Source organism: Atta cephalotes (assembly GCF_000143395.1).
Source record: "Atta cephalotes unplaced genomic scaffold scaffold00010, whole genome shotgun sequence".
Lineage (NCBI taxonomy): Eukaryota > Metazoa > Arthropoda > Insecta > Hymenoptera > Formicidae > Atta > Atta cephalotes.
Genome location: NW_012130074.1, coordinates 226,874 through 237,686, shown reverse-complemented (window position 1 = coordinate 237,686; position 10,813 = coordinate 226,874). Strand labels below are relative to the sequence as shown.

The 10,813-nt window shown below is 30.2% G+C and overlaps 1 pseudogene; it reads right to left on the bottom strand.

Moving 5' to 3' along the window:
* Positions 1-3,183: 3,183 nt before the first annotated feature.
* LOC105627843 lies at positions 3,184-10,496 on the bottom strand (annotated as a pseudogene).
* Between the last annotated feature and the right edge of the window lie 317 nt (positions 10,497-10,813).

Here is a 10,813-nt window from a genome sequence, read left to right as displayed (position 1 = left end):
TGCATAGTTTGATTCCAACTTTAGACTTGAAGGTGCCATCCCATGTATACGGAATCGGAACAGATTTTTTACTAGAAAATTTAGTTCATTCAACAATTCCGTTCCGTAAGAAATTTCTTTACTTGTCCCAGTGTCCCAGTGTAGAATGGAATAGAAACAGACGGAATGTCCTCGATTGCAAGTTAATTTGCTTAATTTAATCGATATTTTGTTATTTTAATGCGATTAAAGCAGCAATATGCATAATTTGTTTTCAAATATCTTACCTATAACATTACTTTAAATATTCAAAAATATTGAATTATAAGAGTGAGATATTTTTTGTTACTTAAAATTCCATTGCGTTCCGGCGACATGGGACGGATAGAGAAAATTTTTATGGAATGGAATGTTCAGTTGAGTCGAATCTAAAAATTGAAACGAATATTCAGAAACTTTTTTGTAAATCTATCACGATAAAGAAATAGCGTTATTACTAATGTTAAAATTAGTGCGAAAAGCAAGAAATGTTGGCGTGATATTTCGATATTTAAGAGTGTATGAAAATTTTATTTCGCTTATAACGTTTTATTGCAACAGTAGAAATATATACACGAAAAAAATATACACGAAAATTCTGGATACAGTTAATGTTTACACAAAGAATGAGGTCCCAGCAAATGAGAATAGATTAAAATGAATTGAAATTTTTTTCTATCCGAATGCGAATTTTAAGTAGCGAACACTTTTTTTAGATTTAATTGGATTCAATTGGATTCAATTAAATTCAACTAGATGCAACTGGATTGAAATATTGCATTTCCTATTCAAAATTTTGAATTGAACAGTATTCACAATGTGTCATGTGTGCACAGAAAAAGTTAATATTATTTTTAGATTGAAAGGTATAGAGATATGCTCCAATTCCTATAAATGAATAAAAATGCATTCAGGATTGAAAAACATTTATTTTGTAAATCAATATTTCTGAAAATCTGAATCTATTTCAATTCATTCTTTATTGAGATGACTAAAGCACTATAAACGTGAATATTCACATATCTGCCATTTTTATTCCTTTCCCCACTTCTTGCTCTGTTGTCTCTTCGTCGCTGAGCTGAAATTGTTATGGTTGTTATAGGTTATAACTTTTAAGCTGTTGGAAACTTTCCAGTCAGAAATAATTTCTCGAAAAAACATCGTTTCGATGTCGAAAATAAAAGTCGAAAGTTTTCGAAATTTCTATTGATTTTAATGGATTTTTGATTTCAATTTCGATTAATTTTCGAGTTGGAAATAAAATCTTAAATTGATTTAGTCAGCATAAAAATATATTATTAGTGTCATTAATAATAAGTAAATTCGACAAGTAGTATCACTAATAGTGTAATAGTGATGGAGAAAATTTCATTGAAATTTAAAATTTCATTAAAATTTTATTGTGAAAATAACATTATTGATTAGCATCATATTTCAAAATTATAATAAAAAAAATTTATTTTATGAATTTTATTTTGAGAATTAATTTTATGATGCACCCATGCGCGGTCATCCATTCGAATCCGAATGTCCACTTACTTATGCTTCATTTCTATGATCGTATGGGAATTACTCTTTCGAAGAACCATAAACATCTATAATGCTAATGGATGTATAGTTGTAATATATCTGTTCAAAGATGTGAAAGAGGCGGAACACATAAAAAAAATTAATATTAATAATAATGTACAAATGATGACACTTATATATGATAATAACTTGTTTCTAATAATACTGTAAAATATTATTTTTATTAGCTGAAATAGTACTAATTGCTCTAATGATATATATATATATTTTTTTTACTCTAATAAATTTTTACCAAATATTACAATTACTAGAAGCAGTATGTTACGTCATATGTCGTCATATACAATAGTAATACTACTGCAGTAGCAGTGACACTAGTAATTTTTTATACTTCCAAATGATATTGGAAACTTGATAGATCAACATTTAAATTTCATTAATTTAAAAATCAAGATCATTTCGATATCGATTCGAGTTAGAATTAATTAGACTTTGATGAAGTCGATATTTTTCCTTGATTTCGCTCATTTATGGTAAGAGATATTATTCCCTGAAATTCCACAATACAAAAGTGCATAATAAAATTATATTAAATAAACTACAAAGTACAAAAAAAAGTAATGTTATTCAGCAGGAGTAGAACAATAAAATAAGATACAAAGAATTATTAGAAGAAAAGATGTAGACTTTATCGACAGTAAAAAATGTTTCGATTCATAAAAAAAAATTCCACAATTTTTAAAAAGTTATAAAATTATTTATAAATTCTGAAAAATTTTACGAAAGCTTTTATGATTAGAGCGACATTGCAGTTGTCGAAATGAAATAAAAAAAAATGTCGATTCGATCTTTGAATGAAAATATTCAAAATATAAGATGACGTATCACAAATTTATACCAAAAATATTAAAAATATATCAAACTCTCATTACACTCTCTACATATGTAATTTTTTGTCACTCGAAAATGTTGAAATTTCGATGCAAGTTTCGAATCGACAACTTTTTAATCGTAACGATGTTGAAACAATGTCTTTTCGAGGGACTATTTCTGACTGGGCTTGTAGCTTCGTATATTTATGTATTTCCGCACTTCGAAATTTTACCGTAAGACTAAAAGACGAAAAGAAGGATATAAAAAAAACTAAAATATTATATATTAACGAAGGCAAAAAAATTTATAATGTCTTGTTGCAGTAAACTGCATCAATAGATCAGAAAAAGGTATTCGATTATTTAAATTTCCTGCGGATAATATTCGTTGACAGCTTGCTATATTGCTATAAAATAAATACATGACTTGTGAATAAACATCACTATACTTTCTCGCAGATGAGAAATTTCAATCTTTTTCTTTAAATTGACATACATATTTGGCACTTTATCTAGAAATAATCTGAACGCCAGACACTCTTCAGATCCTGCACTAATATTACGATAGATATTCACCGAGAGCAAAATGAATGAATGAAAGGAGCTACAATTTCAAGCAGAGTAAATAAATACAAATCATAACCTGTGATGGCCATAACCCGTTACAGTTCAGTAATGGAACGGGGACAGAGCAAGGAGTGAGAAAAAGAATAAAAATGGCGAATACTTACGTTTCTAGTGCACTAATGGCGCAAATGACAATTTAGTCCTTGAAATGAGGATGCCGTCCCATATACACGGAATTAGAACGACGGAACGAATTTCTTACTAGAAATCAGTTCACTAGCATTCCGTGAGGGTGAAATCATATGGTTCGGAATAGGACTGCGAAATACAGAATGCGTCTGCGATTGAATCTATTAATCAGCGCTATTCTGCACTTAATGTAGCGAGTGTGTCATTGTTCTTGTAATAAATCGTCATATTTTGAGAGGTTAAAATAATTTGATACTGAATGATATGATGGAATTGCGCAATGTCGAAACGAATGAAGCAAAATAAAATCTGAATGCATAAATATACCAAAAAAACAATGATGCATTACGTGCGATTTCAGTATGCTTTTTCCGCACTTTTCTATCATGCCAGTTTTATGTTCACACGATGCGGAAAAATGATAGTAAATGCGTTAAAACAGTTCAAAAAATTGTTATAAGATTATAAATATTAATAAAATGTAAAACATTAAATACTACATCATTAATAATTGTTATTAGAATTTGAAAAATTATATTTCATTTTAATAAGCAAATTATTAACATGAAGTTAGTAGTTTTTAAATTACTACCTTGATCAAAAAGTTTCCCGGAATTCATTCAGAAAATACAAGTTTTATTCATCAAAAGTGATATTGTCCCCTTCAAAGTACTCCCTCACTGCAAGGCACTTATGCCAGCGCTTGATCCAGCTCTCGAAACATTTCTGGAACTCTATTGTCGGTATAGCTCAGAGCCGTTCGATTTTTCCATTACTTTTGGTTGTTAAAACGCGTTCCCCGTAATGGTTTTTTCATGCCACTCATAAACGGCTGTTTTCTTTAGAGTATCACTGCCGAAACAGTTTCCCAACATTTCCAAGGTTTCCACACCATTGAATCCATTTTTAACGCAAAATTTAATATAAACTCGTTATTGCAAATTCAACTCCATTTTTAAAACTGTAAAAAATCGAAAATACGTGCAGAGGTAGATGTACTCAAGACGGTGTAACTTTTACAAATGTCAAGCTATGATAAAATTTGGTGGGAATGTCAATGATAGATGGCAACCTAACCAAAAAAACAGAACTCAAATCAGTTGACTCAGAGCATCACCTGATGATAATTCCAGGAACTTTTTGATCAAGATGATATATTCATGCTGGATACTTTGACGCATTATGTGAACATAGCATATGAAACTTGCGTGATGAAAAAGTGCGGAATAGCGCTGATTGGTTGCTTCACGACTCATTCTGTATTCCGCAGTCCTATTCCGAATCCTGTGATTTCCCAAGAAGTTTCTTTACTATATCAGAACTACCGGAATCATGGCCGGAACGATATAGAGATGATACTGAGTCAACGAAATATCATGTCGATTGCAGGCTATTGTTGATGATTGAGAATTTGACAACTTCGAAGAAGAAAATTAATAATAATTCTTATTTTTCAATGTGATATATTCTTGTTTTATATATACTTGTTATATAGTCCAATTAATGCCAGTAGTTTTTCAGATAATATCGATATCATTCTAAAGTAATTGAAGAACTTCCCTAACAGCACAAAATCGTCTCTGAGTCGACTTAGAGACTATAGTTTCTAGACGTCTGAATAACGGACAACATAAGTCGACTTTAGATGACTTGGAGACGTCTCTAAGTCATACAATGTCCCATTTTAAAGACGACTATAGTAAGTCGATTTTAAGCAACCATACAGACATTCTAGAATGTAGCGCGCATGCGCATCTTGCAATGGCGGAAATATTTAAATCGGGAAAATCTATCTTTAGGTTATATTTTTCTTACGGCATTTTCCGTTGGGACTGCACCCATCCAGTGTTTCTATAAGAACGTTCAAATTTGCACTGCCTCCGTGTAAATATATATAATATAATTTTAACAGTATACACTCTTATAGAAACACTACTGCGCAATCCCAAGGAAATATATCATTAGATTATTATTTATAAAAATCATTAAATTATTACTCTAAAAATAATATATAGATATTTATTATTTGCATTATTGTAGCATGTTACATTTATATATTTTATATTTTTTCTATTTATTAAAAAATAATTTTAATATAGTAATGTTTTATTATATTTTATATATTGTTTATACTGATTTTGTTTTGTAACGCTTCTTATTCTGTCATCTGAGCGATGGAACCATTCTTCGATGGCTTCTTCTAATTCGGCAGACGTCACCTGGTAACTGTTTTATCACCGAGTCTGAAATATGTACAATTATAAAAGAATTGCATTAACAAAAATAAAAGTATAAAATAATATTTATAAACATAAATTTTATAAACAAACCAATTAAATATAAGGCAGTAGGTTTGTTCTGATTGATTACACTGTTCCATTTTTGCACCAATGCAAATTTTTTTTTAAATAATCAATCAATGAGAATTTGCATCTTTCAAACAAGTATAAAAGTATGGGTAGAGCACTATAATATATTATAGGTATTCGCATCCGCCATTTTTAGTCCTTTCTCTACTCTTTATTCTCTCTTCAACCTTCAACCTTCTCTCTTCTTAGCTAAGTGATGGAGTGGAGAGCAAGGGATTGAGAAAAGAAGCAAGAGAGTGATAAAAGGATTAAAAACAGCGGATGTGAATACTTTGCATATTATATATATAGCCTTAATATGGGTAACCAAGCTATATATTCCAAAATTATCTGTTAGCACCGACAAGATATTAAGATGGCTAGGATGTATTAGTGAACATTTATCTGATATCAGAAACAGTAGACATCTTACAATTTAATTTTGAATATAATTTTCGCATTCACACTTGTTAAAATTATCTGTAGGGGCCTTTATACTTTGATATGTAGTATTAGTTTAGCTCATCAATATTTTTAACATTATGATGAATTTCATGGACGCTACGAAGATTGCATGGAAAAGGCTATGTTTCCAATCTCACAAAAATGTTTTAAACCTTGTTGTTATGTGAAAGTAGGTATAATAGAATAAATTATTATTAGTTTTAGATATGGATGTGGATTTAAAATTTACATCACTTTTCTGACCTGTCCATGATATTTGAGTGCTACATCATTAGAGATAATAATTTGTGTATATAATAAAGTATTTCTAATAAAATGCTTACTATGCTTTCTAATAAAATGCGTCAAAACCTCCGATTTGACATATGTTCCTATAATATAGTTACAAAAAATATACACAAATGGAATATTATGATTGGAAGAAATATATATATACGACAGCGAAAATGAAACATGTTTGAAAACAAGTCGATATTATTAAGTTAATTTGGTACCTATCATTATACATCTTTTTATGTAGCAATTTTGCCACTTAATTCTCTATTTTCATTATGTCATACTTTAATATTATATCAAATTCTTTTCAATATAAAATTATCAAATTTAATATAAATAAAAAAAGTCCTTGATGATACATGAGAAATTAAACATGACGAAATTCAAAAGTTATAAGATGGCGAGTAAATTTCTAAGAAAACACAATTTTCCTAACGGATAATACAAGCATTTAAAGTAATATTTAATAAATATGACAATATGAATATACTTATAAATTGTTTTCTCATGTTGGTATTCACTTCCAACTGATTTTCGCACTGCAAGAACTGTTTCAGCGTCATTAGAAGCAATGGAGGTAACAGATGTCTTGCGCTATAACCTCATCCTGCATTCCCCTCTTGTAGTAGAGCTTCAATAGCGTATATTTGTCTGGACAATCTTTCTTCAGTTTCTTATGTATCTCTGCATTCGTCTGTAATGATATGAAGAAATTGCAACATAAAAACTGAATTAACATTAATAACTATTAATATTTTAATAAAGTCAAATCTATCTTTTATCACAATAACCATTACCAGCATTAGCTATTTGCCAAAATTTTATTGCTTTTCATTATTTATTATAGGAACAGGACAGTGAGTTTGTGATGTGCATTTACTTAAAATAATTTTTATGTATTTTTATATAGTTTTGTTTAAAAATACAATATAAAATATAAATATAACATAAAAATATCTTTTTAAGAATATTAAGAAAGAGACATTAAAGAGACGAACTATTAACAAATCATGTGCCTCTGTAAGAAATTATTTGCTTACCACAGCAATTATTATGATTTCTCATTGAGGGTTCATTTTCTATACCGTCGAACCGTGATGAATCAGATAAGTCTGAAAATCAAATATTTTATTAATATGTATACTACATACAAAATAATATAAACAATAATAAACAAAGAGCATTAAAGCCATACGCTGCTTTTTGAACTATCTCGATTTGTATTTGTTAACAATTGGTCTCACAGACATTTGAAAATCAAATATTTTATTAATATGTAGTATACATAGATGTCTGTGAGATCAATTAACAAATACGAATCGAGATATTTCGCATTTGTTTATTATTATTTTGTTAATGTGTAAATAGTAGTTTTTTCTTTTCTAGTATTATAGAACAAAATGTTTATTACTAATATTGCAAAATCTAAAATTTTGGCAAATAGCTAATGCTGGTAATGGTTATTGTGATAAAAGATAGATTTGACTTTATTAAAATATTAATAGTTATTAATGTTAATTCAGTTTTTATGTTGCAATTTCTTCATATCATTATAGACGAATGCAGAGATACATAAAAAACTGAAGAAAGATTGTCCAGACAAATATACGCTATTGAAGCTCTACTACAAGAGGGGAATGCAGGATGAGGTTATAGCGCAAGACATCTGTTACTTCCATTGCTATAAATTAGTATGTTGTGAAACCGAATCTTAAAGTCATAGAAGTTAATATATTGTAGTTTTATTAGTTTTATTAGTTTTCCTTTTGAAAGCATAAATCAACATAGATGTGCTTATCACTCATTAGTTCATTTAGAACAGACTTCCAATGAACCTCGAGCACACTCAATTTGTGGTCTAATTTGTGTTCTCAAAAGAGAAACTCCTTAAGAGAAGGATTTGTTTCAGCTTCTTTAAGTATTAGGTGTACAACTTTGCTTCCGCCGTTTTTTTTCCGAAATTCGAGGCTTTATTGTAAAAAACTGGTTATACATTTATAATTCAAAGTATTGTCCATCGCTGGCCACTACTTTCTCCCATCTTTCGGATAGCGTACGAATCCCGCGTCGAAAAAAGTGGTCATCTTTTGAGGCTATCCACGAATCGATCCAATTTTTTACTTCTTCATAAGACCGGAAGTGCTGGTCAGCCAGGCCGTGTGCCATTGATCGAAACAAGTGATAGTCAGAGGGAGCAACGTCTGGAAAATACGGCGGGTGAGGTAGGACTTCCCATTTCAACGTTTCCAAGTATGTCTTGACCACTTTCGCAACATGGGGCATTGTCATGTTGCAAAATCACTTTATCGTGTCTCTCGTTGTATTGCGGCCGCTTATCTTTCAATGCTCGGCTCAAACGCATCAATTGCGTTTGATACCGATCGCCTGTGATTATTTCAGTCGGTTTTAACAGTTTATAATACACTACGCCGAGCTGGTCCCACCAAATACAGAGCATGACCTTGGATGTCAAAATCACCGTTCTTGAAGCGTTGAAATCACTCACGACACGTTCTTTCACTAATAGCGGCCTCACTATAAGTATTTGAGAGCATTCGATGAGCCTCAGCCGCAGATTTCTTCATATTGAAGCAAAAAATTAAAACCTCCCGCAAATGACGAGAATTGGCTCGTGAACTGACATTTTTAATCGAGAATAACTTTATGATGCAGACACAAATCGACTAATATTTCTATGGGGTTATGTTGACAGATACCCAAGTTTATTGTATGACGTCTATGATCTATTTATTTTGACCACCACTTACCGTTAAAGCCATTTATAGGAAAACGGCGGAAGCAAAGTTGTATACCTAATACATAAATCTAGTAAGTATAAACTTGGACAAACTTCTAGCAAGTTTTAATAAATTTTAATAAATATAAGCATTGGGAAATGCTATTGAAAGTCCTTATTATTTATATTCCTACTTAGCAACATCACAGAAACAGCAGTACACAGATTGCAATTGTAAATTTTAAAGAAAATATAGGTAATAGATTCATTTTTTTCCTAATAAGTTTTTGATATTGTGTATATACATTGATATAAACTGTGGGATTGTGAACACAGGACTTAACCAATTTTGTATATCAGACAAGTGATGTTCATCGTGTTGCTCCTGATCCATTGGCTTGACTTTCCCAAGGCTGATAGATAACGTCGGGAATTTTTATCGTCGATTTTTGTTGACTTTCTACAGAAATTTAAATAAAGTTACAAATAGGAGATACATATATCTCCACTGTTAATGATATGAGATAATTATTTTTCATACTTTTCAAATCGTTGACCTGTTTCGAAGTAAAGTTTACTGCACAACAAACAAAAGTATACACAATTAATCATGAAAGATTTTAAAATATTATGAAATAATTAGCTTCATCTAAACTTACAAGGCTGTTGACAATCTGGCGAGAATGCATGCTTACTATTTAATTGCGATTGTAATGCCTTGGTTATTCCAATTGTAATAAAGTAAAGTTCGCCGATTTTGTTGATGTTTCGACAACTCAGAAAATTGTTTGGGCATTTTCGGGTTTTCTAGTTATTTAATCATGAATAATTAACCTACACAATCCGGTTCTGACTATATTATTCCAATTTTAAAATGTCTTTAATTAATAATTAAATACATAAATAATATTTTACACAAAAATATATTATCATAGTTGCACTAATGTTCCCAAATCTTTAATAAATCTTTTATAATATAATATTAATTCTATTCTTTAATTATTAACAGACTCCCAGCCGATATTTCTGCAATCGCCATTTATTAGCTGTTGTATGCTGCAATCGTTGTCGTGCGCAATCACGTGCGCGTACACTGTAATGACATCTCACGAATATTTTGTGACTTTTTGACTTAAAGTCGACTTAAATTGACTATTTTAAAAAATAGATTATATATTATTCTTATAGGTAGTAATTCGATTCATGCCCACAACGCTCATGAAGAGCATTCGTTCTATTCTTAGTTTAACTATAATATAATTAAACAACAAGGACAAAATGATTTCAATTTTGTGAGCGTAAATCACATTAGACGTCCTAAAATCGACATTGGAAAGATGTACAAAGTCGACTCTAAAGGCCTGACTTAGCAAAGTCAACTTACAGTCGACATATCGACGTTGTGCTGTTAGAATTCTCACGATCGATCGTTTGCATTTCAACAACTAAATTATCACTTGCGCCTTGGAGACGCCTCATTCTTTGTATAAACATTGGCCATATCCAAAATTTTCGTTTTCTTGTATATTTTGATGTTGTAATAAAATGTTATAAGCGAAATAAAATTTTCACACACTCTTAAATATCGAAATATGACATTTCTTGCATTTCACAATAATTTTAACATTACAGATAACTATTTCTTTATTCATTCTTGTTGTAAATTAAAAAAAAAATTTTTGAATATTCGTTTCAATTTTTAAATTCAACCAACTTAGCTGAACCATTCCGTTCCGTAAAAATTTTCTTTATCTATCTCATGTAGCCGGAACGTAATGGAATTTTGATAACAAAATATATCTCACTCTTAT